This window comes from Mastigoproctus giganteus, chromosome 2, assembly GCF_048544385.1.
Source record: "Mastigoproctus giganteus isolate SK-2022 chromosome 2, ASM4854438v1, whole genome shotgun sequence".
Classification (NCBI taxonomy): Eukaryota; Metazoa; Arthropoda; class Arachnida; order Uropygi; family Thelyphonidae; genus Mastigoproctus; species Mastigoproctus giganteus.
Window position 1 is genome coordinate 96,918,044 of NC_143576.1, and position 26,349 is coordinate 96,944,392.

At 36.8% G+C, this 26,349-nt stretch overlaps 1 protein-coding gene across 1 annotated transcript in view; it reads left to right on the forward strand.

Moving 5' to 3' along the window:
• Positions 1 to 26,349, forward strand: part of muskelin (muskelin 1) — a 577,242-nt gene that overhangs the window by 332,276 nt on the left and 218,617 nt on the right. The gene's annotated exons all lie outside the window — the stretch shown is intronic.

The following is a 26,349-nucleotide window of genomic DNA, read 5'->3' on the forward strand; positions in this document are numbered from 1 at the left end:
AGAAGTTTTCTCAGAATGGTCTGTGCTTGTTAATAGAAGACACTCAAATAGAAGGGGTGCAAGGATATTTGCCGATATTATCAAGACAGTATTAGGGGTGGGTTAAGAAACTACTAGCTTCAGGTGGAAGGGGAGGATACACATAGACTAATAGATTAACAGCAGCTGCAAGCACAGATGAAAGTGCTGCTTTTGTTGGGATGTGCAATGGCCTGAAAAGAAAAGTGTTGATTATTTATGAATTTCAAGGTAAATCATCAAATACAGACATTGTAAGGATATAGGCAATATGGTGCCATGCAGATTTAAGAGATATCAATTTTAATATGGTGAGTATTATGTTTACAGAAAGGACTGAAGGGGGAGGAGTTTATGCTAATTGGTTAAAAAACAGAATATAAGCCAGTGCACCCAGTTCATATGTGAACTAGTGCAACATTAAATCAGTTTGGGGGTGATATAAGCACTGGGGAAAAAAAAAAGAGAGAGAGTAGGAGTGTGTGTGTGTTATAGGTCAGAATGACTGCGATGTGTATAATTAAAATCAGACAAAGTGAGACAGAAAATTAAGAACATATTGACTGGAACTTTTGTGTTGTTATTCATGCAATAGCAAAAATATTTTGGATTTATGGACGACTATTCGAGACTGTGTTAGGTGGGTCAAAAAATTACTAGTTTGGGCAGATTTACAGACTAATAGATTAACAGTAGCTGCAAGCAGAGGTGAAAATGTTCTTGCACTGCTTCTACTGGAATGAGCAACAGCCTGGAAAACAAGGTGTGGGGGATTTCTAGAACTGTTGAGAGTTTAGTAAATAACATGGGCTGTGTTACGGTGACTAAGAGTAAGACCAGGTGCATGTATGCTTGCATGTACACCAATGCTAGGAGTAGATTAAATAAATTTGATGAATTTGAAATGCTAGTCAAGACATCGAAAGTGGATATTGTTGGGATATCAGAGATGTGGTGTCACACAGATATAAGGAATGCATAATTGGAACTGGGGGAGTACAGTGTGTACAGAAAGGATAGGAAGAGAGGAGGGGTTATGCTGTTAGTTAAAAAACAAAATCTAAAGGCAATGCATCCAGTTGACATGCGTGGACAGTGGATTGTTGAGTCAGTTTGGTGTGACATAGGCACTGGGAAAGCAAAATTGAGAGTAGGAGTGTATTATAAGCCTAATGACTCTGATGAGTACAATGAAGAACTGTACAGAGATATAGAAGGGCCAGTACATCAGTGTGTCTTATAATGGGAGATTTTAACTTCCTAGATATTGACTGGAACTTGTGGGTTGGTCACTTGCAAGGCTTTTGTGTATTTATTGGCTGATTGTTTTCTGCAGCAGCATATTCAGCAGGCAACTAGAGGGAGTAATACTCTTGATCTGATTATCAGCAGTGATTCTTCATGCATTAAGAATCTGCAGATGATGGAACAACTAAGTGGCAGTGATCACAGTGCACTGATGTGGAATTTACTTAAAGATGTAACCACCATAAGAGATAAAGGGAAGAATTTTTGCTTTCATAAAGGTGACTACGGTGGTCTCAGACAGTTTTAAATTCTATACAGTGGGATCAACTAATAATGTTACTAATGGTGAATTCTAAATGAGAAGGCTTCAGGGATTTAATCTTGGAGGCCACTTGGCTTTTCATACCAACTAAGAAATGCTGTTCAAGGTCTAGGCCTATATAGATGTCAGATGAATTAATGAGGATTGTGGCAGAGAAGAAAAATGCAAAGGATGCATATAAATTATCAGACAACACAGAAGCCTGTGGCAGATATAAGTTAGTCTGTAATCAAGTCACAAAGGAGGTTAGGCAAATTATGAGAAAAAATTTGGCAAAAGATGCAAAGACTCTTTGCTGTTTTTCACAAAGAGCAAACTGTAGAAGGAAGTGGATGAATCAGATTGGTCCACATGATATGGATGGTTCGCTTGTTTTAATGATAATTTCCTGCTGAGGTAGCTAACAAACTGAATGAGTATTTTGCTTCTTCTTTCACACATGAGAAAGTCTGTAGTGAAGTGGAGGCCAGAAGCTTATCAAACTCTAGCAGGGAGCTAAGTTATTTTGTAATAACTGAGAAAGTTGAAGTTGAACATAACAAGGACACCTGGGGTGGATGGGATTTATCCAGTTATATTAAAGGAAGCAACAAAGGTAGAAAGCAAACTCTTAGCCATAATAAGGAAGGCTTCCTTGGATGCAGGGGAGGTCCCCACTGGAGATATGCATGTGTGTCCCCAATTCAAAAAGGGGGGGATCAAAGGGTGACATGAGTAATTACAGACCTGTTAGTTTAACTTCCGTTCCAGTGGAAATAATGGAGTCACTGGTTAAAGAAGCAGTGCAGGATCATCTAGACAAGACTGAAGTTATAGTTCAGACACAGCGTGGGTTTGTTAAGGAAAAATCTTGTCTCACCAATTTGATTGGATACTACGATGTGGCCACAAAGTAAATGGATGCAAAAAATAATTTTGATATATTGCTTGGATTTTAGAAAGGCTTTTGATGCTGTTGCACATGGAAGACTATTGTACAAATTTTATCAGTATAGCATTAAGGACAAGTTGCTGCTATGGATAATGGGATGTTTGAGTGAGAGAAGACAGAGAATGGTAATCAATGGACACCTCTTCGTGGACTAATGTTATTAGTGGATTCCTCCAGGGTTCGGTGTTGGGCCCCTTGTTGTGTTCTGTATTTATCAATGATATTTATGAAAGTATATCAGGGCTAATGTCCAAGTTTGCAGATGATACGAAGATTGGCAGGGTTGTTAATGACAGTACACTACTGCAACAGGATCTAGAAAAGTTGAGCAGATGGGCTGAGAGGTGGCAACTGAAGTTTAACTTTGACAATTGCAAAATACTGCAAAGTATGGGGTAACCTCTGAGTAATGTACCAACTGTGTGGTACTACACTCAGGGCAGTGGAGAATGAAAAGGACCTGGTGGTAATTGTTCAGTCAGATATGAAGTTTTCTGAGCTGTGCAGACATGCTGCAAGAGAAGCTCATGGTGTCTTCTCAATAATATACAGGAATTTTTCTAGCAGGGATAAAGAAGTGATTGTCACCCTGTATAAGGCAATGGTCAGGCCACACCTTGAGTACTGCAAACAGGTCCTGAGGCCTCATTTTAAGAAGGAATTAGAGCTGATGGAATGAGTATACAGAGAACGGCAAGATTGGTGAATGGGGAACAAAGGGTTGCTATTACCAAGAAAGGCTTAAGTTCTACAAATTCTGGAGATGAGGCACATACAAGATGATCTAATTGAGGTGCATAAGGCCTTGAATGGTTTGAGCAAGCTCAGTGCTGATGAAATTTTTCCTCTTGCCCAGATTACTCACCTGAGGGAACATAAATTCAAATTGAGGAAAGACAATTGTAGAATAGATGTGTAGAAATATGCACATATATTCTACATGAAATTTGCACACCTTATTGCATGTCATAGTGGTGGGCATAGTACTCATGTCAACTACATGATTTTTTTTTTTTTTTTTTTTTTTTTGAGTTCCAAAAATAAGAAATGGTGCCAAGACTGCAAAGTCATCCCAGGAGAAAGCTTATTCAATGAACACACATTTATGTTATGTGATCTGATTATTGAAGGAACTTGCTGAGGCTATCACAAGAAGTTTGTGGAGCACATGAAATGGTTTAGTCTAGAACAGTGGTGGCGAACCTATGACACGTGGGTCAGATACTGACCCATGAAGGCTTTGTGAGTAACCCACGCGCACGCGTTTATTGTAATATTGGCCTACTTTTTTTAATTAGAACAGAGAGAAAAGATAATCAAAAATATTAAACAATTATAAAATATAAATATGTAATGTCAGATTTATAAAAAAAAATAAATAAAAATAAAGAGAATGATTCACAAACAAGTGTTTTAAAAACTTTTTTGACTCCGAAAAATAACATTACAGCTGCTAGTTTTCAAGTAACCCATTGCATTGCTCGCCATGTGAAACCTCTTTCAGAAGGAGTTTGTAAAACAAGCATTTTTAGAATGTAGTTCTACTGTTTTCAGATTTTAAGGAAAAAGACTCGATTATAAAGCGTATAAATGAGTTACCAATAAGTCACAATACTATTAAAGATCGAGTAATAGAATTAGAAATAAATATTTCTTCTCAAATACATAACGACTTAAAGTCTGTAGAAATGTATTCGATTGCTTTAGATGAGAGTACTGATGTAAATGGTTATGCGCAACAGCAGTTTTTGCTCTATATAATGCAGGCAATATAATGAAAGAAGAGTTAATAAAACTAATAACATTGAAAGGAAGGTGTGCCGGTCTTGATATTTTTAAAGAATTTGATAATGCATTTTTAAAAAAATGGAAATTGACCTACAAAAAATTGTTTTTGGAACAACACACGGTGCTCACAATATGGTGGGAAAAAAACATTGGTTTTATTCAGCAGCTTAAGCAAAATATTAGAGACATTCTCTGATAGAATTTCGTTGTATAATACACCAGCAAGTTGTATGTGCGAAGCAAGGTTTAAAAACATTTTCTAATGTAATGCCAGTTGTAATTAAAGTTATTAACTTTATAAATGGTCTTAATAAGCGAGAATTTGCACAATTATTAGAGGAAATTGAGTGCCAATATTCTGGGATTTTGACGTAAAACAATGTTCGATGGCTCAGTTGCAGCCAAGTTCTTAATCGGTTTGTCATTTTATTAGACGAAATAAAGCTCTTTTTGAATGAAAAAAAGAATAGTTATGACGAATTTTCAAATATAAATTGGCTAAATGATTTAACGTTCTTATGTGATATCACTCAGCATTTCAATGAACTGAATAAAAAACTTCAGGGACATGGACAAATTGCATTAATGATGTTTGAAAATATCAAAATATTTATGAAAAAACTTGACATCTTTATTAAAGATTTGGAAATGAGCACCATGAAATATTTTCCTCAATTACAAAAACATTTTCAAAACACTAAAGATTTTGAAAATATTCTTGACATTCAAGAAAATGAAATTAAAATATATTTAACCATTTTGCAAAAAATAAAACAAGCTTTCCATGAGAGATATAATCAATTTAAAAGTTTGGAAAATACATTTCGCTTTATTTTATGTCCACATAAAGCAGAGTACGATACAATGCAGCTAAACGATTTTATGTGGCTAGGTATCACTAACTTAGAAATGGAATTAATTGAATTCCAAAGCAGCATAGTGTGGAAAAATAAATTTGAAAATTTGATTTTCGAAGTAGAAGGAAAAATTTCAGAAAGTAATGCAGCTAGGCCTAATGAAGATCCCACACTAAAAGTTGAAAATATTATATTAAACGTAGTGGTGCCTCCGTAGCCAGGTGGGAAGGAGCAGCAGTGCGTAGCACATGCTTCTTGATTAGACCGGGGTTCGAGCCCGTCACCACCAAATACGGAGGATGCGGAAAGGTCAAGGAATGACCACCGCATATTCCGGAGCAATATGGCCTTAGTTGCTAATGCTCCTAAAAACCAACCAAACAATATATTAAACGCATGGTATTCTTTACCGAACAATTTTTCATGTATGAGGAAACTGGCTAACGCTCTTCTCACAACGTTTGGGTCCACATATTCATGTGAAAAATTGTTTTCCTCAATGAATTTTGTTAAATCTTCCAACAGGAATAAACTTGGAAATGAATTGACTGCAAAATGTATTAAAGTAATGAACAAGAAGTATGTACCTAATATTAATAAACTGTCTGAAAGTAAGCAACAACAAATTTCGCATTAAATATACTTTTATCAACTTTATTACGCATACTGTATCTGTAATTATGTTAATTATTAACGAAGAATATTTCAAAATAAAGGCGTTTTCTTTTATTCCTTGCTCATTCAAATACTTTGTGCAGAGGCAATACTGGTCATGATGTCACCTGGTGCAGTACAAGGTATCAAATCAAGCTTCGATATTTACTTTTTTTTTTAGCTCTTCACTTGCAAAAGTTAAAGTTATAAATCAAAAAGGAAACTAAAACCTTTTTTGGATTATTTCAAAAGTGAGAACCAAAAAGATTCAACTATCAACTTGATCTCTTAACAAATTGTTTGATATTTCCAAATAATTGGCATCCTTTTTACCCCCCCCCCCCTTTCTAATTGAGACCACTACCTTATGACTCACGGGCTAGTATTTTAAAAAAGAAATAAAAATAATTGACCCACTCTTCAAAAAGGTTTGCCATCACTGGTCTAGAAGATCACGAGCCTAAACTGAGACTGCAAGAGCTGCTGCTACAAGCTTTTAGAGAAATCGAGGGGGATCGAAACATGATGACTGTGGACCAAATATGAAACAAGGCTCAGATAGAGATTATGTGGGGATGAGAAGAAATTCTAGGGACGACCAAAGGAGGGAAAAAAATGCATAGAGAGACCTGGTGGTAGAGGGAAGAGATTCATAAGGCATTGAAGGATAAGAAGACAGCTTTTAAAGAACGATGGAGAGACAGAACTGATGAAAACAAGAATAGGGACAAGGGGGGAAAAAAGACAAACTAAACAGGCAGTAGCTAAAGCCTGGGACAGAGCTGTGGAAGGATGGTATAATAGTATCAAGACTAAGGAAGGGGAATTGAAGATATTCAAGATTGCCAGAACACAGTTCAACAAACAGCAGCATATAAGAGCAGTAAAAGATCAGACTGGTAAGGTTGTTACAAAAACAGAGGATGTAAACAGGAAATGGAAAGAGTTTTTCAAAGTGAATAGATTGTGAATAGTGAAACAGTTGCTGGAGAATAACAGGAGCTAGATAGACATGAAGAGCACGTTGAGTATATAAAGGCAGAAGTTCTGCTAACATTGCATAGTATGAAGTCAGGGAAGGCAGCAAGGGCCTGACATGATACCCATTGAAATTTTCAAGGGGTTAGGACAGAGGAGAGTCCCATTTATGATTCGGCTAAGGAATAAAATAATGAGAGAAACCAAGGTACCGGATGCTTGGGGTGAGAGTTTTATAGTACTGATATATAAAAGGAAAGGAGACATGCAATACTGCAACAACTATAGACCTATTAAACTAATGAGCCACACAATGAATTGGTTAGAGAGGGTTGTCGAAACAAGACTGAGAGTTAAACTGCAAGGCCAGATTACCAAGAACCAGCTTGACTTTATGAAAGGGAGAAGCACTACTGATGGAATATTTATAACAAGGGTCCTTCAAATAAAATGTAGGCAGAAAGAACAAGTTCTCCACTTAGCCTTCATAGATGTTGAAAAGGCTTATGACAGAGTACCTAGGAGTCTTCTGTGGAAGTGTCTGAGGAAGAGGTGTGTTCTTATGTCAAGCTTATCCAGGATAGTAGAACTAGAGTACATTGTGCAGCTGGAGTTAGTGATACCTTCACTGTTAAAGTCAGCGTACACCAGGGTTCTGCCCTCGGCTCCTTTCTATTCATCATCATATGGACACACGAATCGGAGACATTCAGAGCAATGACTCTGACAGTTTGCTCTCTGCAGATGATACTTAGTGATGAATCACAAGAGAGAGAGAGAGAGAGTACAGGAGAAGCTAGAGAGATGGGTAACAGTTCTAGAGCAGGAATGTCTAAAAGTTAACAGGAACAAGACAGAATACATGCAGTGTTTTGGCAACCAAGATGGCTCTCTCAGCTTTGGCAACGTAGAGCTTAATAGGGTTAATAATTACAACTACCCTGATCAGTGCTGGAATCAAATGTCAGCAGTGAACAAGATGTACAAAGTCGAATAAAATCTGGATGGGCCAAGTTGTGTGAAATGTCTGGTGTTTTAAAAGACAAGAAGATGCCAACTAAACTGAAATCAAAAATTTATAAACAGGTGGTAAGGCCATGTATGTTATATGGTTCGGAATACTGGGCTGTCAGAAGAAAAGAAGAACAAGCTTTAATGTCAGAAGAAATGAAAAGGCTAAGGTAGTTTGTTAATAGTATGGAATGAAGATGTGTTTGTTTGTTTGTTTGTTTGTTATTTGGTTTTTAGGAGCATTAGCAACTAAGGCCATATTGCTCTGGGATATGCGGTGGTCATTCCCTGACCTTTCTGCATCCTCCGTATTTGGTGGTGACAGGTTCGAACCCCGGTCTAATCAAGAAGCGTGTGCTACGCACTGCTGCTCCTTCCCACCTGGCTACGGAGGCGCCCAATGAAGATGTGAGACAGGAAATGAAAACTACACCCGTCAATTTGAAGGTTAGGGGAACAGACTTAGATGGTGCCACAAGTTTGTGGCACCATCTAAGTCTGTTACCCATTACCAAGCATGTGCTTAGGTGCCAAGTGCCAGGCCGAAGATGACAGTAGAGAACAGTGTGCAGCAGGATATGCAGGAACTAGGGCTCATTCCAACCATACTAAGTGTAAGCATTCCATCCACCTTGCTGACCCCTAACAGGGACAAACAGCATGGATAAAGTATGTGAGGGAATTTGCCTTTAGTTGACAGGTGGTTGATAGTTGGAATAAACTTCCATCTGTCATAGTGGAGGTCGACAACTTAAATAAGTTCAAGGCAGAAACAGACTTAGCATTTGGAGTGAATGGTTGTGTAAAATGGGAAGGCTTTTTTTTTTGGGCTTAATGCTGTATAAACTTGCCAAAAAAAAAAAAAAAAACCCTCCCATTTCCCTGATGGCTCAAAGTAAGAATTGCTTGTTGGATTTGCTGCTCTCTCTCTCTCTCTCTCTCTCTCTCGCTCTCTCTCTCTCTCTCTCTCTCTCTCTCTCTCTCTCTCTCTCTCTCTCTCTCTCTCTCTCTCTCTCTCCTCCAGACATGAGAAGATTCCTCATGAGTGCAGCATATACACGGCAGAGCTGCAAACTATACACTTAGCTTGAATCACATAGTGACTTACCAGTGCCAACTTGTTTATATATAAAGCAGATGTCCTGGATACAGCCCATAAGGCACTCATTAAGTGCCTTATGGGCTGTATCCAGGACATCTGCTGGATCCCTAGTCACATCAGGATTAAGGGAAGTGATTATGCTGATACTGCAGGCAGTCAGCAGCTCCCACAAATAATCTTAGCCTGCCAGTCCCCTTTATAGACTACAGGCAAAAAGGATGCAATAAGATCCAATCCCAAGGAAATGGACAGACTGTAAACAAGTTACATCAGGTAAAGCCTATAGTTAAACCATTGTAATCTAGTGTGTGTGTAGGAATTGCAAAGAGGAAGTTGTTTTAGCTCAACTCAGCATAGGATACAGTAACCTTACTCATTATTTTCTGCTGAGGGCTGATGATGCATCTGTGTGATTTTTTTTTGCACTATTTTATTCTCATTAGATGTGTTCTTACCAAATCTCTGGATTCTATTTGTGCCAGAAATTTATGTTTTAGCATGTTTAACTATGACCGATCGATATCTGACCGATCGGTCATAGTTAAACATATATCTGACCGATAAACATATATCTGACCGATAGGTCATAGTTAAACATAATATCTGACCGATAGCCTTATAGACACAGTTAGATTTTATCCGACGACATACAATATTTTAGAAATTTTTAGATTTTTCAAAGCTATAAATGTATTTCATTGCATATAATTCAGATTTTTACATTATATATAATGTAAAAATCTGAATTACGGGTCACGGGCTCGAACCCTGATTAGACCAGGGTTCGAGCCCGTGACCACCAAATATGGAGGATGCGGAACGGTCAGGGAATGACCACCGCATATCCCCGGAGCAATATGGCCTTAGTTGCCAATGCTCCTAAAAAAAAAAAAAAAGAAAAAAAAAAAAAACCAAAACATTATATATACATATACAGTAATACCCCGACTTATGCAAACTCGGAGTTACGCGGTTCTTGATTTTTTCGTTTGGTGTATATCTAAAATTACCTTACCAGTGATTTGGAAGTCAAATCATAAATCTTGAGTGACAGCTTCCATTTTTGAGGACTGGTTTGGTCACCACTTCATACCCGAAGTCGAACGTTATTGCAAGTCTAAAGAGATTCCATTTAAAGTGATGCTTCTTATTGACAATGCACCCGGTCACCCTCCTGCCACTCTAATTAATTTCGACCCATGTGTGAAAGTTGTGTTTTTGCCTCCAAACACAACCAGCTTGCTTCAACCGATGGACCAGGAAGTCATCAAAACATTCAAGGCTTACTACACGAGACGTTCGTTTGCACATCTGAATGAAGCTATGAGACAAAATAGTGAGATATCTGTTAAAGACATTTGGAAACAATTCAATGTTTTAGATGCCGTAAGAATCATTGAAGAATCTTGGGATGAAATACACAAAAAAACATTGAATGGTGTCTGGAAGTAATTTTGTCCATTTTTGTTCAAAACTGAGACGAAAACAACGCCAGAAACTGGTAATGTCGCTCATGTGAAGAAGAAGTTAATCAACATAGAAGAAGTTGTTAATCTTGCCAGGCAATTAGATTTGGAAGTCAATGGTGATGATGTCAACAAGCTGTTGGATTCTCATAGTCAGGAGCTGACAATGAATGAGCTCATAGAGATGCATGAGCAAAACGTCACTGAAGTATCTGACACTTCAGACCCAGTTCCACCAGAAAAGCACATGACAATTGCAAGCTTGACAGAAGGTCTCAGCTCAATTGAAAAGGGATTAAAAATTTTAGAAAACATAGACTCCAACGAAGAACACATTATAGCTACAAAGCAAGGGGAAAAAAAAATTATTAGCTTGCTACGAAGAAATTCTGCGTGAAAAAAAGAAGGCGCTGTGTCGTCAGACGAATTTGTTAGATTTTATGAAGCCATTGACATCGAAATAACTTTTTTACGTAAGTCATTTATTTTTTTAATACATATTTTGTATTAATATGTATAAAGAACTGCAATTTTATTAAATATTTTTCTTCTAAACTAGTGTTTTTTTTCAGTCTTTGGTCCCAATTAAACAAAATTTATATGTATTTATGTGCAAAGTTTTACTCCGACGCGTGAATTCGACTTAAGCGATTTTCGTCGGACCCACCTATCGTGTAACTTCCGGGTATTACTGTACAGTTTTTTACTTAGTCATATTTTTATTGATATGCACCACTTTTGGTTATATTTTATTGATGTCCAGACCCTGCTAAGGTAGATATCCTTAATGGTTAAAAGTTGTTATTGATAATATAAAGTATTGATAATATGAAGTTGAATAAGAATACTGATGTTTATTGACGATGTTGTGTATAAGTTATGAAAAAGTCAGGATGTGGTGACTTAGTTTTAGATCACCTATAATCTTTTGCTGAGTTAAACTTGGTCTTGGCACATCTTGGCCTAAGTTGCCATTGCACCATAAATCATCGTCGTCATTATCATCACCTGCCCAATCACACCTCTTTCTTGTTACAAATTACACGTAATTATTATATGAATCTGAGCTAAACATCTATGTAATTTTCTTCTTCTGTGAGTTTTGATAAATCCATTTTTATCTTGGCATCCTACTTGTGTAGTATTTCTTTAATGGAATGGAATGGATACCCTTAATGCTTCGATGATGTATTGAAAATAAGGAATGCAGAACTGGAATTTGGGGAGTACAATGTCTACAGAAAGGATAGACAGGATAGGAAGGGAGGAGAGGTTATGCTATTAGTTAAGAAACACATAAAATCCAAGGAAGTGAAGCCAGTCGACATCGCTGGACAGTGCAGTGTCGAGTCAGTTTGGTGTGACATAAGCATTGGGAGATCAAAATTGAGAGTAGGAGTGTGCTATAGGCCTAATGACTATGATGAGTATAATAAGAAACTGTACAGAGAAATAGAGTGGGCCAGTAAATCAGAAAGTCTTATAATGGGGGATTTTAATTTCCCAGATATTGACTGGAATTTAGGGGCTGGTCACTCACACACTAGCAAGGCTTTTGTGGATTTATTGGATGATTGTTTTCTACATCAGCATGTTCGGGAGGCAAATAGAGGGAGTAATACTCTTGATTTGATTATCAGTAGTCATTCTTCATGCATTAAGAATCTGCAGATAAATGAACCACTAGGTGGCAGTGATCACAGTGTTCTGAAGTGGGAGTTACTCAAAGAGGTAACTACCATTAGGGGTAAAGGGAAGGGGTATTGCTTTCGTAAAGGCGACTGCAATGGACTGAGACAGTATTTAAATTCTATACAGTGGGATCAACTGATGATGTTACCAACAGCAAATTCAAAATGGGTAGCATTCAAAGAATTTATCTTGGAAGCTACTAGGCTTTACATACCAACTAAGAAATATTGTTCAAGGTTTAGGCCTAAATGGATGTCAGATGAACTAATGAGGCATATGGCAGAGAAGAAAAATGCATGGGATACATACAAATTAACACGTGACACAGAAGCCTATGATAGATACAAGTTGATCTGTAACCAAGTTACAAAGGAGGTTAGGCAGGCGAAGGCAGATTACGAGAGATCCTTGGCAAGGGATGCGAAGAAAAACAGCAAAGAGTTCTTTACTTATGTAAACTCTAGAAGGAAGGGGATGAATCAGATTGGTCCACTTGATATCGATGGGTCAACTGTTGATGACCCTGCTCAGGTAGCTAACAAACTAAATGAATATTTTGTATCGACATTCACACATGAGGAGTTATTCAGCGAGGGGAATGCCAGAGGTGTATTCAACTCTAGCAGTAAGCTAGAGAATCTTGTAATAACTGAAAGTAAAGTGAAGGAGAAATTGTTGAAGATAAACACAAGAAAGGCACCTGGGGTGGATGGGATCTATCCAGTTATATTAAAGGAGGCAGCAAAGGAAGTAAGCAAACCCTTAGCCATAATTATGAGAGCTTCCTTGGACTCAGGGGAGGTACCCATGGACTGAAGATGTGCAAATGTGACCCCAATTCACAAGGGAGGATCAAAGGCTGACACAAGTAATTATAGACCTGTGAGTTTAACTTCTGTTTCTGGAAAATTAATGGAGGCACTGGTTAAAGAAGCACTGCAGGATCATCTAGACAAGACTTCAGTTATAGCTCAGACACAGCATGGTTTTGTTAAGGGGAAGTCTTGCCTGACCAATTTGATTGGATACTATGATGCAGTCACAAAAGAACTGGATGCAGGGAATAACTTTGATATTATATACTTGGATCTTAAAAGGCTTTTGATACTGTTGCACATGGAAGACTGCTGCACAAATTGGAGCAGTGTGGCATTGGAGGCAAATTGCTGCTATGGAAAGGGTGGTTGAGGGGGAGAAGACAGAGAGTGGTAATTAATGGACACTGCTCATCGTGGACTAATGTTATTAGTGGAGTCCCTCAGGGTTCAGTATTGGGTCCTTTATTGTTTTCTGTATTTATAAATGATATTGATGATGGTATATCAAGCTTAATGTCCAAGTTTGCAGACGATACGAAGGTTGGCAGGGTTGTCAAGGACACTACTGACACTATGCTGCTGCAACAGGATCTGGAAAGGTTGAGCAGATGGACTGAGAGGTGGCAAATGAAGTTTAACATTGACAAATGTAAAGTATTACATATGGGAAACAGCAACCCCAGAGCAACGTATCAACTCTATGGTACTACACTGACAGTGGTAGAAAATGAAAGGGACCTGGGGGTGGTTGTGCAGGCAGATATGAAGTTCTCTGAGCAGTGTAGACGGGCTGCAAGAGTAGCTCATGGTGTATTGTCAATGATATATAGGAATTTTTCTAGCAGGGATAAGGAGGTGATTATTCCCTTGTATAAGGCAATGGTCAGGCCACACCTAGAGTACTGTATACAGGCCTGGAGGCCTCATTTCAAGAAGGATGTAGAGCTGCTGGAATGAGTACAGAGAAGGGGAACAAGAATAGTGAATGGAACAAAGATGTGCTCTTACGAAGAAAGGCTTAAGTTTTGCGAATTACAGTGTCTGGAGACTAGGCACCAGCGAGGTGATCTGATAGAGGTGTACAAAGCCTTGAATGGTTTGAGCATGCTCAATGCTGATGGGATTCTTCCTCTTGCTCAGAATAATCACCTGAGAGGGCATTAATTCAAATTGAGGAAAGACAGATGTAGGATAGATGTGCGGAAATTTGCCTTTAGCCAGCGGGTGGTTGGTAGGTGGAACAGACTTCCATCTCTTGTCGTGGAAGTTGATAGCCTAAATAAGTTTAAGGCTCAGCTGGACAGGTATTTCGAACGAACAGATGGGTGAAGTGGAAGTGGTTATTTTTTATTTATTTATTTTACTTTATTTATTTTTTTTTTTTTTGGCTGATGCTGCATAAGCTTGCTTTCTTGCATCAAATGCCTCTACTAATGCTAATGCTAATAACCAATTGTTCTTTTATGTATTTTGTCCCAGGTCCAAAATCTCCCTTAGCCCACAGTAAACCCCCTCTCTTGAAATTAAAACTCATGCCCTACCTTTGTCTTCTTAAATCTTATTTTCATTGCCCACTTTAGGAACTGTGATCTCTTGCTTTTAGCGGTTGTTGTACCATCATATTTGTGGTGATATTCATATTATTGGTAATGATAAAAACGAAGAATATTGTTGCCTCTTATACTCTGTGTGACAGGTTGATACAGGTAACTGTCATCGAGTTCATTCAAATTTACCCCGTTGGCGGATTTGCCCATTCATGATTTTCAGTGAACAAGTATTAAGTTTACGTTTTCCAAAATATGGTACTTGAACTTCGTTGCCCAGTCAAGTTCCATATAGATATTCTTATCGTGCTTATCACTGTTTTGGTTGTAGAACACTCCATTCTCAATTTTCTTTTCTGATTACTTACCTTGAACTGTACAGACTCTATGCTTCTCTGAAATTGCACTGAGTCAGGGTATGATCTTATTGCATTCAGCCAGCATTTGGTCAGAAGCATAATGCCACCCTTCCCCATCATTCCTCTGAGTACATTTTTATACAAAATGTACATTTCAGAATCATTGATATATGGTTGATGAATTCCATTTAGCCTCATTATCCTCTGTGTTGGGATAACATTAAGTCTCAGCTAACCATATAATATCAGCATGTGTGCATAGTCGAATCAGTAGCTCAATTTCATCCCTTTTGTTGACAAAAATTGTCACTTTACTGTATAAAATGAAACGTTTTATCAACGAAATTCATGAAAAGTGGTTATCCTCAGTCATTTGAGATGATTCTCTTTGGATTTTGAGTCCTTTAAATTCAAACCCTTCGGGAAAGTGCACATAGTACCTTGAGCTATACCCTTTCAATTATATTGGCCAGGACCCTTACATCTCTCCTGCTCAAATGTATTCCATCCTTGAAAAATAAATTTCTGTTACCAACTGGAGTGGGCCATGCTGATTCCGCAATGCCCAAACAGTCCCCCAAATCTTGAATTAATTGGCAAGACCAAAGCTTGCATAGTAAAATCTCTCCTGTCATGTCTTGGAAGGATTGTACACATGATATCATTTTGCTCTTGCTTATAACTTTTTTTCAGCATAACTTATACTCTTCAACAGAGTTCTCAGTTTATTTGTTTAATATCATTATATAGCTGCTGGGAGTCATCATGGAAAAAGTAAATACATGGGCTGTGTTAGGGTAACTAAGAGTAAGAACAAGTGCATGTATACTTGCATGTACACCGTTGCTAGAAGTATAGTATAGTGGTCTTGGCGCATTATAGCCTCCGTAGCTAATGCGCCAATAAAAACAAAACCAACCAAGCTAGAAGTATAGTAAATAAATTTGATGAATTTGAAGTGCTAATCTAGACATCAAAGGCAGATATTGTTGGGATATCATAGACATGGCGTCACCAGATATAAGCAGTGCAGAATTGGAATTTGGGGAGTGCAATGCATACAAAAAGGATAGACAGGGTAGTAAGGGAGGAGGAGTTATGCTGATAGTTATGAAACACATAAAATCTAAGGAAGTGCATTCAGTTGACATGGGTGGACAGTGCAATGTTGAGTTCGTTTTGTGTGACATTAACACTGGGAAAGGGAAAATGAGAGTAGGAGTGTGTTATAGGTCTAATGACTCTGATGATTACAACAGACAGTTCTGCAAAGAAATAGAGTGGTCCAGTAAATCAGAATGTCTTGTAATGGGGGATTTTAACTTTCCATATATTGACTGGAACTTGTGAGTTGGTCATTTGCATAGCAAGACTTTTCTGGATTTATTGGAGGATTGTTTTCTACAGCAACATGTTTGAGGGGCAACCAGACGGATTAATTCTCTTGGTCTGATTATCAGCAGTGATTATTCATGCATTAAGAATTTGCAGATAAAGGAACCACTAGGTCACGGTGATGACAGTGTACTGATTTGGAATTTACTTAAAAATGTAACTACCATTAAGGGTAAAGGGAAGGATTTTTGTTTTCGTAAAGGTGACTACTGTGGTCTCAGAGAGTTTTTAAATTCTATACAGTGGGATCAGCTGATGATGTTGCCAGTGGTGAATTCTAAATGGAAAACCTTTAGGGACTTAATCTTGGAGGCTACCAGGCTTCTCATACCAACTAAGAAATGCTATTCAAGGTTCAGGCCTAAATGGATGTTAGATCAATTAATGAAGCTTGTGGCAGAGAAGAAATATGCATGGGATGCATATAAATTAAATTATCAGGCAACACAGAAGCCTACTGCAGATATAAGCTAGTCTGTTATCAAGTCACAAAGGAGGTTAGGCAGGCAAAGACAGATTACAAGAAATCTTTGGCAAAAGATGCAAAGAAAAACAGCACAGAGTTCTTTACTTATGTAAACTCTAGAAGGAAAAGGATGAATCAGATTGGTTCTCTTAACATAGATGGTTCGACTCTTGATGGTCCTGCTTAAGTAGCTGATAAACTGAATGAGTATAGTATTTTGCATCTAAATTCACACATGAGGAGTTATTCAAAGAAGGGAATGCCAGACGTTTATCAAACTCTAACAGGGCACTAAGTGATTTTGTAAGAACTGAGAGAAAAGTGGAGGAGAAATTGTTGAAGTTAAATGTAAAAAAGGCAACTTTTTTATGGAATGATGATGGATGGAATCTATCCAATTATATTAAAGGAAGCAGCAAAGGTACTAAGCCCACTCTCAGCCATAATTATGAAAGCTTCCTTAGGTGCATGGGAGGTCCCTATGTACTAGAGATGTACAAATGTATCCCCAATTCAAAAAGGGCAATCAATGGTGAGTAATTACAGACCTGTTAGTTTAACTTCTGTTTCAGGGAAAATAACGGAGTACTGGTTAAAGCGGTGATGGAGGATCACCTAGACAAGACTGCAATAATAGTTCAGACAGCATAGGTTTGTTAAAGGGAAGTCTTGTCTGACCAATTTGATTGGTTACTACAATGTGGTCACAAAGCAACTGGATGCAAAAAATAATTTTGATATCATATACTTGGATTTCAGGAAAGCTTCTGATACTGTTGCATCTGGAAGACTGTTGTACAAATTGGAGCGGTATGGCATTAAGGGAAAGTTGCTGCAATGGATAAAGGGATGGTTGAGTGGGAGATGACAGAGAGCGGCAATAAATGGTTATTGCTCTACATGGACTAATGTTATTAGTGGAGTCCTCTGGGAGGGACCACGGCCCATCGTGTTGTGCATTTATCAGTGAAGGTATATCAGGCTTAATGTCCAAGTTTGCAGATGATATAAAGGCTGGCAGGGTTGTTAATGATGGTAAAGACAGTATGCTACTGCAACAGGATCTAGAAAAGTTAGGCAGATGGGCTGAGAAATGGCAACTGAAATTTAACATTGAAAATTCAAAGTACTGCATATGGGTAGCAGTAACCTAAGAGATATATATACCAACTCTGTGGTACTATACTAAGGGAGGTGGTGAATGAAAAAGATATGGGGGAAATTGTGCAGTCAGATACGCAGTTCTCTGAGCAGAGTAGATGGGCTGCCAAAGCAGGTCATGCAGTTTTGTCAATGATATAGAGGAGTTTTGCTAGCAGAGAAAAGGAGGTGATTATCCCTTTGTATAAGGCAAAGGTCAGGCCACACCTTGAGTACTGCGTACAAGTTGGAGTCTTCGTTTTAGGAAAGCATGTAGAGTTGCTAGAACGAGTACAGAGGACAACAAGATTGGTAAAGGAACAAAGGGGGTGTGCTTACAAAGAAAGGCTTAAGTTTTGCAAGTTGCAGCATCTGACTACTAGGCACCTGCAAGGTGATTCGATTGAGGTGTATAAGGCCTTGAATGGTTTGAGCATGCTTAATGCTGATGGGATAGTTCCGTTTGCTCAGATTAAGAACCAGAGCTGGCATGGATTCAAATTGAGAAAAGACAGTTGTTGAATAGATGTGCAGAAGTTTGCCTTTTTCCCGCGGGTAGTTGATTGGTGGAACAGACTTCCATCTGCTGTTGTGGAAGTTGATAACTTAAATAAATTTAAGGCTGAACTAGACAAACACAAACATTTGGAGTGACCATGTGATGACCAGTGACCATGACATCAACTGTTGTGGAAGTTGATAACTTAAATAAATTTAAGGCTGAACTAGACAAACACAAACATTTGGAGTGACCATGTGAGTAAAATAAAATGTTTTTTTTTTTTTTTTTTTTTGCTGATTCTGTATAAGCTTGCTTTCTTGCATCATATGCCTCTACTAATGCTATCATTAGCACACACACAAGCACGCACGCACACACACGCGCGCATGCATAACTAAAACCCTTAGTTCCCTTAAGAACTTACAACTGGTTGGTTGCATTATCATTTGTACCAGGCAGACATAATGTTGCTTTGTTTCACCTATCTTTATTGCAAAATGTTCTTATTTTCCTTACAATTAATAAAGTCATAATAAAATTACTGTTGAAACAGAATAGTCTGCTCTTGATTCCTACCTGGAGCCTGTACAGGATTGCATCTCCTGGCATGTGCCACTTTTAGTCTACTACGTGGTATTAACTTGTTTTCTCAGTGACTCAGTTTTGTCTATTAATGCATAAAGTTTTAATTTAGATCTTCACACTCCTTTCATCCAGTGCACAAAAATGATTATATAGTACAGGTTTAACAAGCAATAAGGCTGTTTCTCACAGCAGACTCACCCACAGAATTTTCATTCATGGCTTAGTCATTGCCACACCATTCTAGGATAAATTTAGAATATTAGAGAAATTGAATTTAAAAAATCAGAATTAATCAAAAAGTATTACTTTTAGAAAATTACTACATTAAAATAACTTCATATTCGGTAAAATATCCTACACTATAAAATAAAAGTTAGAATGTGAAACTACTAGCTAGACTCATATATTACACCCCTAATAAAATTGGAAACTCCTACTAATGATTATTGTAACTTAACACTAATTACTAGGATTCAACCATTGTAAGTACTGCTAAACTAAAGTAGTAAGTAAATGTTGTACTACCAATCCTAGCACATTGTATTCCACTTTCCATTTTGAGAAACTTGCCCTGCTCAATCAGCTTCAACTTCTCAAATATCTGTTACCAATTCCTTAAATGCCAATCTCCAGGTAATTCCCCAGTGGGGCAAAGACAACTTAGTTGATTTCAATCCTTCTAAAACTTGTCTTATATCTCGCAAAAAGGATTCTTCTGCTCCTATGCTTATCTTTGGTGACACTCCAATTTCTAGGCAACATGATATATCTCTTTTGGGGATTACCCCAACTTCTAATCTCTGTTGGCACAAGCACATTACAAATATTGCTCCATCTACATCTAAAAAATTTGGTTTTCTCTTTCGCTCTTGGCATTACTTTTCTTCCAAACAGCTGTTCGCTCTGTGCAAATCGCAAATCTGCCCTACCATGGAATATTCTTCCCACATCTGGGGCAGTGCCCCCAAACCTCTCTCGGCTTCTAGATTCCATTCAGAAGAGGGCAGTTAGGTTAATTAATGACTCCTCTCTAACAGAGACATCCACTCGCTGTCTCATGGACAGCGAGTGGAGAGAGTGTTTCTGCTGCATGCCTTTTCTACAGATACTTCCATGGGCACTGTTCTTCTTAATTGACTTCTATAATTCCCACTCTCTCTTTCAAAACAGTCCGAACATGTGCCGCCAATATCCATTTACTGTCCAACTTCAAACTCACAGAACCAACTTTTCATCTTCCTCGTTTATTCATTGAACTGCCATTTCTGGGACAACCTTCCTTTATACGTATTTCCTGAAAATTACAGTCAACAAATGTTCAAGTCTAATGTCAACAAATATCTTCTTTCATCCTCTCAACCTCCAACCCAAGTATGGTACTAAGTGCTATTGGTTCTAATACCTCTCGTGTTTGAGGTTTTCATAAAAAAAACAAAAAAACACTGTACAGTAGATTATGGTACTGTGTTAGTGCCAGACTGCAATGCATAATTTATTTTCTGTGCTATGTACTTAGAATCGTTTGATTCATTCAGTTACTTCTTCTGCCATTCATGATCTGCCTGGTGATTTTATCTTCTAAATGTGGCCATTTTCTCTAAATTAGTTATACCAATGAGGAATAATTTGTGGTTTATGGTGAAAATTACATTGCACTGTCACAAAAAATTTGTGTTCTGCATATCATAACATGCACTGAGCTTTCTCTCTTATATAGTCATCACCTTACTGATCCTAGTGTCCCACCATGATAAACAAGGAAACTCTGAAAGTTTCCTGACATCTTGTGACAACAATTACTGTTGTAGTGAATAATATGCACTTTAGTCAAGGCTTAATAAAACTGGCACTCACCTCATGATCTGTTTAGTTGTATGAATTATATAAAAAAGAGGGTATGGGAAAGCCTCAGATTAAAAATTAAAATAAACTCAGAGGAGGAAGAGGTGCACCGTGTCATCCTCTAGTTGTCAGTTTTAAAAGGCAAAACTGTAAAGGTTATGATTAAATTAGAATCAAGCCAATAATCATGAACGATGGACTTTCGTTAAAAACATCTTCAGTTAGCACTATGGAAATGAAGGATAGAGAATCGGCGCAACTTTAACTACTCGAAATGTTCTATTGAACATGTATTTTAATGTGCATGAGATTCTCAATTGGGGAAAGGGAAGCCGGAAGGTTGGTGTTAAGCCGGCACCATTCTATTATGAGAGTTTCGTATTGAAGGAGCTTGTAGCTTGAATTTAATTAAATAATGGTAATTGCATCATCAACTGAGGAGTTATGGTTGTGAATATGCACGTGTTGAAAGAGCTCAGTGTTTTCTTGATGTGTTCAGAAACTATTAATGTGGTAGTATGCACATGTATTTGCAGAAGTGCAACAAATTATCCAAATTTGTTGGTAGTACTCCCGATGTAACATGCATTGCAATCTGATTGGCACATCATGGAAACACCGAGCTCTCTCAACTCGTGCATGCTTACAACCATAATCCAGTGGCTGCTCGTGACTGTTTGGGGGTGCTGTATCTTAAAGTTACATTAAATTGACTTGGTTATAATATATAACCATATATATTATTACTGTGCATGTCTTGGTAGACATACACAGTAATAATAATAAGCAAGTTAAAAATACTACAAAACATTAACTAGACATTTACCCATAACAGACTTGAACTTTTATCCATTTATTTATTTTATTTTATCTATTTATTTTAAATCCATTCTTTGGTTTTTATTTGTTGAAAACAGATTATTAAGTTTTTCATTCAAGTTTGGTGCACTGTTGACTAAGCTTTTCTCTATTGAAAGCATTGCTTGAGGAATTTGCCCTTCCCGATTCATAGTGCTCCTTAAAAATGTTTTTATTCTTTTTAATGTCGAATGGCAGCGTTCGGGCTCAGAAGTAGTCATCGGAATAGTCAAAAGAACTTTTATGAGTTTTGTAAGTTTGCTGGGAACTTCAGCTAGATTATTTTCTAAGATAAATTTGAACAAGTCAGTTAATTTGCAATAATTGTGTAGATCATGTCTGCTATAGAAAACTTGTAATTCCTTAAGATGTTTTTCTCTTTCAATCATGGGATATGCCTCAGTAGTCTCCCGTACCTCTTCCATGGGCATTTTCTTATGTAAAATAAAGTTGTCCTTGTTAAACAATTTACATCAATTAATTGCTTTGTAAAAGAATATATCTCAACTTATATAGTCACATACTTCCTTTGCTTCAATCATGAGTGTTTTTGAAGGATTTTCACTACATTGAATTCCTGATTTTTAGAATGGTCTTCTTAAAGTTTCCTATATATTCATGTATTTTAACTGCCTCAATTTCTCAAGATTGCATTTGATTATAAATAACTTCCACATGAGGCATTATCTGATGGAAAAGTTCTAACCAGAACTCAAAATTCCAGTTACTTCTGAAATCATCTTATCTGCATTTGCTGTCGCTTGTCGCTTTTTAAGGATTCAAAATTTTCATAAATGCTGTTCACGGTGCATATATTGCAGTTCCATCTTGTAGGGGAAGATCGGGCAACAAGACTGTCTGTATGCTTTCTGAGAACAGAGAGACGCTGTTATGATCTCGAGAAAAATGTTGGTATTGACACGAGGTTCGAAAAGAATATTCTTGAATCTTGGGTACTACTTGCTGCATTTCTCATCATCAGATTCAGTTGGTGTGCATGGCAGTGAATAAAATGTGCATTTTTGTATACTTCTTTTATTTTAGCCTGAACTCCCCCTTTTTTGCCTTTCATCACACTTGTGCCATCAAATAATCATAGCACCAAACAGAACAAACAGAACACATGCATTATCCTACCCTACCACAGCAATCTCGCCAGACAGTTTCTCCAAGTGTTCACCAACACAGATATCACATTAATATTTTCTTCTTACAGTAAATTAGGGACTATGTTTAATACATATAAAGAGACACACGAATATCCAATAAGTGACATCAACAATGTAATATATTTAATTATATGTCAATCCGGTTGTAACGCATGCTACATCGGGTGCACCACTTCGAAAACTTCCAATACATGTGCTTATTACCATCATAATAGCTTCAGAACCAATCAAACCAGCACTAAACTTACACAACATGTACATTCTCACAACCACAACCTCCTAGTCGATTCAGCCATTGCAGTTATTAAATTAGGATCTAGGTACAAAATCTTCCAACACGAGGCACTTGTCATAGAATGGTGTCGCCATAACACTAAATTTAACATTCTAAATACGAAACTGCCAACCAACCTTTCTCCAGTCTGGAATCTTATGCACATAAGATTCCCACATGTCTCGAAATGCATTACGGGAACATAAGAATTCTTTAAATATACGATTTCTTTTTCTCCTATCATTGCCAATCAAAGACATTTAACACGAAAGTCGCTCGTTGTGACTATTGGCTTCACTTGTTTCATATTAATATTTTTTCAAATGACAACCAGGGACGAGGTAGTGCACTTCTACTTCCTTGAGCAAATTTTAATTACAGGTTTTAATAATTCCGTATTTATTCAATTTAACTTATTTTAAACTTCAATTTAAACTTCATTTCCATTTCAACTCCGTGTAACTAAGCAGATCAATTGAGGTGAGTACCGTCTATTAAGCTTATTGCTATTTACATTATTAAAATGTATTAGTTAAAAAATTTTATATGGTATAATAGTGTTATTTTATTATTATATACAATAGAACCTGGATAAGAAATTCCTACATAAAAAGTTTTTTCCTGTTAGGTTTGGTTTCTTAAGTCCCAATTTCAACTCTATATGTTGTAATGTATTATGTTCCCACTTAAGAAGTTTACCGGATAAAAAGTTCATAATAAAGAATACAGAGTGTATTATTATAATGACGTTTTCCCACTTAATACATTTTTTAAATATAGAAATAATTTATTTTTAATTTTAAAAAATATTAAACAATATAAACATTTGGTAATCGAACAAGTTAGTGCCAATCATCATTTTAGTTTATGGTAAACCACCGAAGTAGGCGAAATGGCATTGTTTTTGATATACATGTATCTTATATTGTGAATGCTTTCACAACAAGTTGTCCTGATATTGCACTACCTCCAATAAGAAATGCTTCGTAAATGGAGAAGACTAGTGTTACTTATTCTTGGCGGATACCACCACTAGGGGACCTGATTAAAAATTTGATCTTGGGGTACTCATGATATGTTTGGGGTATTCATTCCTCGTTTTGGGGAATATTTTATTTCTATATTTTGTTGATTTTTCAAGTTCATGAAAATTACAAGGAATGCAGAATTAGTCAAATTTTAATAAAATTAATCGAATTATAGCCTGTGCTTTAATTCGTTAATTCAGAAAATTTTATTGCAAGAGTTATAACCGCTAAAGGAAACTTTTATAAAAATGTTAACATCAAATGTTTTGTATAATTATTTACAATACATATTCAGTAAACCTGTTTTATTTTATCAAAATGAAAATATTTTTATTGCTATATTTATTGTTAAGCGATTTGAACGAATTTCTTTAACAGTTTTTCCTTTTTTAGTGCATATGCGTAAAATTCTTGGCATGACATATTGTGATTGGGTTTCACCAACAGTTCTCCTTCAACATTCTTTAGGTCTAATTTATTTCTATCCTCTTTACATGCGTTAAACATTAAGCTAAATACTCTCTCTCTCACTCATTGCATTTGAGTGAGGCAAAGCAAAAAACAAAATTAATAATTTTTTCTGTATTACGTACTTCGTATGCATTTAAAGATTTTATCCAAATATCTCTGGTATTTTTGAGGACTTTTGTCTCAATATTTTTATGGAATGATTTCAACAGAACATATTCTTCATACAGCAAATCGATATTGATATTGGGAATTTTAAATAAAAAAGTTTGTTACCCGAGCCTTAAAACATTACAATGAAATAAAAAAGAAGTCAAGTAGAATGTAAAAGGTTACAAAGTAAGGATAATATAAAGTTTCTTTAACCCTCTTTGTAAATAGGATAGAATGTGATTTTTTGAGTCTTTAAGAGTGCATTTCAACAACTTTATCGTCGGTTAATTCTTTCTTCCTAAATAATCATCGGAACAGGGTGTTTTATGATTTCTCTCTTTTTTTTCAAATACCCCATTTCAAATTTTAAAAAGGGGGTATCTTAGAAATATAATTTCAAAAAAAAAAGGGGGTATTATACCCTGAAATGAGATACATTTGGCAACCCTAACCACCACCCTGGGTAGTGGTATCCGCCAAGAATAAGTGATATTAGCCTTCTCCATTGGTGGGTGGTGGTATCTGCCAAGAATAAGTAACATTAGTTTTCTCTGTTGGTGGGTGAGTATCTGCTGAGAATAAGTAACATTAGTCTTTTCCATTGGTGAAACATTGCTTATTGAAGATAGTGCATAACAGAAACGATGCCATTTCACCTACTCCGGTGGTTTACTACGAACTAAAATGATTCTTGGCACTAACTTATTCTATTAGTGAATTTTCCATAGTCTGAGGCTTTCACCGCTAAAACCTTTTTAGTATAAACATTTTGATATAATGGAAGTGACATATTGCATCGATATCCATAATTGGATACGTCGACCACATTAAGAGTTAAGTTATGATGTTTGTGAACAATTCTGAATTACTTAGTGGACTGTTGCTCTGTCTTATTATAATTGTGACCTTTTATGGTGTGTTGAAACTTCAAAGGTGCTTATTCTTCCAACTTGGTAATGAGTTTAATGAGCAGAATGTTAAGCGATTAGAAATCCTCAGTTTAAAAATGTTTCCCATAGGCAGATTAAAATATTAAATTCTGAAATGGTACTTAAAAATCATCTTTAACTTATGTATGTGTATCTTTTCATTTTTATTTGTGTAGTTAATATTTCATACCCTTAGGTCATTTTCCCTTCTAAGAAGTTTTCCCACCTAAGAAGTTATAAACCTCCAGTCCCTTGGAAAACTTCTTATCTGGAATGTATATATAATATATAGTATAAATTTAACCATAGAATGGCATTCTCATCAGACTTCCCTGCAAAACATTAGCCAGGAGTTTAAGTTGTCACCATGGGTTGAAGTTGTATAAACACATTAGTGCATAAGTCAAGCATCACTAGTTGCAAATCAACAGCCTTGTCTTGGGTGGTGCAACAAATGCGATAATTAATGAGTAATGTAGTGATAAAACTGACTAAACATTAGTTGTGCCAGTAATGAAGTTTAGAGGAGGTGTAGTTATTTGGGAAACCATGAATACCTTAATGTTTTGGACAATCTCTCTATCATGTAGCACTTCTTTGGTACACACCATATTTGTTTCAACAGGATAATGCCCTGTGCCATACCATTAGTGATGTTAGAGAATGGTTCATGGTTATGAATACACAAAAATTGGAATGGCTGCTGCATAGTCCCAATTTGAACCCTATTGAATCCCTGTTAGATGAAC